Raw genomic sequence first — 3,323 nt, 5'->3', positions numbered from 1 at the left:
CTCTCTCTCTTAAACTTCTTAGGGCTAGGCCCCTTTTTTCTCAATTTACGCCTGACTGACGTGCCCAACGTAAACTACCTGTTGCTCAGGCATATAATTGGTACCATTGGAAAGAAAACAATATGGAGATTGTAGAAATGTTAAAATAATGTAGGAGACTATAACACAATAGATATGGTAGGAGAAAATCCAAAGAAAAACCAAACATATAATTTTTGTAAAGAGACCATGGTCTTACAATGGAAAGTATAGGGGCGTACTGAGTTCTAGCTCCCAGGATGCAATTCCCATGGCTTCCACAGGGTGTCAGCAGTCTATGTTCAAGGTTTCAGGCTTGTAACTTCCAGAACGAATAAGAAATATCAGTTTTAGTACAAGGACACAGTCTTGAAAAATTGTGTTTGGGCGCGCAATGAAGACAAGACACACCTGCTAAAATCGGTTTCCTATTGAACATACTTCTTTCCATAAGAAATATTATAGTTTGATTACATTTCAGGGTATCTGAGGAGTAAATAGAAACGTACTTTGACTTGTTGAAAAAAAGTTTACGGTAGATATTCAGATTACTTTCTCTGCATGTTGAAAGAAGCTGACTTTTTGGGATATAAAGAAGTATTTTATCTAACAAAACGGGCGCGTGTTATAGCTGGGACCATTTGGATGACAAATCAGAGGAAGATTTTCAAAAGGTAAGTGAATATTTAATCGCTATTTGTGAATTCATGAAACCTGTGCCGGTGGATTTTTTGTTGTTGATGTGGGGCACCATCCTCAAACAATCGCATGGCATGCTTTCACTCTAATATCTATTGTAAATCGGACAGTGCAGTTAACAAGAATTTATGCTTTCAACCGATATAAGACACTTGTATGTACCTAAATGTTTAATACCCACAATTTTTATAATTATTTATTCGAATTGCGCACCCTCCAGTTTCACCGGAAGTGTCACGTTCTGACCATAGTTCTTTTGTGTTTTCTTTGTTTTAGTGTTGGTCAGGACGTGAGCTGGGTGGGCATTCTATGTTGTGTGTCTAGTTTTGTTTTTTTGTGTTCCTTTATGTATGGCTGATATGGTTCTAATGAGAGGCGGGTGGTAGTCCATTGTTCTGATTGGGAACATATTTAGGTGTTGGTTTGTGGTTGGGGGTTTGTGGTGGTTGTCTTCCTGTCTTTGTGTTCTCTGCACAGATAGGACTGTTCCGCGTTTTTGGCCTACACGTTTGTTATTTTGTATTTGTGTAGTGTTTTTCACGTTATCGGTCGTTTATAAACCGTGAACACAGAACTAGCGGCTGCGTCTTTGGTCCGATCCCCTGCTAACCTCTCTTCAGCGAAGAGGAAGGAAGGCCTTGCCGGTTACAGGAAAGCGGGACCTAGTCCTGAAAGGGGTTAACCCTTGTGTTGGTTCTTAGGGAAGGAAATGCCCGCCATCATGTTAACAGCAGAAAAAAACTACATTATTTTTTCACTTGGACCAAAGTTTGTTGACTTTTCTTGAATGACAAACATTAGAAAAAGTGAAACATCGCCTTTGTTCATATTTCATGAAAGCTCGTAACAACACCAAGGTTCCAAAGATTGTCTTAGGGTCGATTTTGTGACGGCAAACAAAAACACAAAACCAACAATGACTGAAGTTTACAGAACAAATACAAACAATTTTCGAAAAAATAAACATCATATACACATTTTTGTTTAGAGAATGAAAGCATTGTTTACTAATGGGGAAGCTGGTCAGAGGCCTATAAAGGTGCTCTTTTGCTGAAGCATGAGTGCACGTTTCAGTGCCAACAGGTCATAGATTTAGATTTTTTCAGATGCCAGGAGGAACAAGGAGAACAAACGATTTAGTAAGAGGAGGAGGTATCTGAAAGAACAAAGATGGTGAGATACAACCCAGAGCGAAGAATGCATCATCTTCAGATGGAAGAAGAAATCCCCCCAAGTGAAAGAGAGACATTTTATGAAATCAAAAGAACAGCAAATAACATGGTTTCTTGTCACCATATGACAACCAGGGCAGGAGGCAGCACAAATGTCATGAAGGACCCCAGGGCTTTAATGACCCCAGGACTCCACGAAGACAGCAAGTTGCCCAGGACCAATCACCTCAAATTCTTAACATGTTCATACACCCAGCCCTCGAGAAAACAATCCTGGAGAATTGGACACAGTTTGGGAGGGTTTCCGTAAAAATTATGGAGACCTGGAAAAAGATCGGATTGAGGATTTAACCTGCGTGCCCACTACATAGGGCTGCTATAATTCCTTTAGAGGGTGGAGTTTTTTAGGTTTCCCGAGTGCAGGCTACATGTGTTCTCTGGGATGCAGGAGAGTGGAAAGGGTGATTTTTCTGTGCCCGATGCCTCACTGAAAGTCTTTCCACACGTTTCCTTCAAGAGAAATGCTACGGTTTGATAACCGTGAGTTTCAAGACCCACTGCCAAGACGTATAAAGAGACAAAAACTGGAGGCATAAAAGAAGAGGTCGGGAGAAGTGGAGTGGAGCGTGCTGCCCGCCTCTACAAAAAAAACCCTGGCCTTGAAGTAAAACAGTGGAGGAAAACCTGTTCATTCAAGAGGAGGGGTGGTTCCTGGGGAAAGGCACCTGTATTCCCACATTCAAAGAAGGGAGAGCCTCCCCCACAACAGCAAGCCTTGCAAGCGCTGTGAAAGATTTATAAGAATATTGTCACATAAATGTTTGCCAAAAATGTTCAAGACTTTATTGGTTTCCTCAATAAATGGCATCCAAAAAAACTACTTTCCTGCACATTTTCTGCCTACTGTCTTAGGGCCCTTAGGCTAAAAACAAGTGCTATACGCTAAAATGTATGTTCACCACGCTATGCAGTATAACCTATAATAATAAACCTTTACTTTAGTAAAAGGAAAACAATAATAACAGGGTGTGTGTAATAAGAATTGAGTGGTGTCACTGATTAAATGCAGTCTTTCCTGAATTGTGAAGTAGGGAAACCTAGATATGGCACAAAGTTTGTTGATGACAGGTTATTTCTTCATGCAATGGATTTAACAATGTGGGGATTTAAAATCAATTTTAGCTGCTTTATTTTAGGGATTTTAGGTGGAAGGCAATTGTTTACCTTTAAGGGAAGTAGACAGAATGTTAAGCTACACAAGGGTTAATTACATGTTATTCAATTTATGGGCTTTTATTGGATGGGAAGCATAATTTACATTACTAAGCATGTAAAATCTCTCTCTCATCTCTCTCTTCATCTCTCCTCTCTCTCTCATCTCTCTCTCTCTCTCACTCATCCCTTTCTCTCTCTCTCTCTCTCTCTCTCCTCCGT

This window comes from Salvelinus sp. IW2-2015, unplaced genomic scaffold (assembly GCF_002910315.2).
Source record: "Salvelinus sp. IW2-2015 unplaced genomic scaffold, ASM291031v2 Un_scaffold1121, whole genome shotgun sequence".
Classification (NCBI taxonomy): Eukaryota; Metazoa; Chordata; class Actinopteri; order Salmoniformes; family Salmonidae; genus Salvelinus; species Salvelinus sp. IW2-2015.
The sequence above is the reverse complement of the archived record's forward strand: the minus strand, read 5'-3'. Positions refer to the sequence as shown.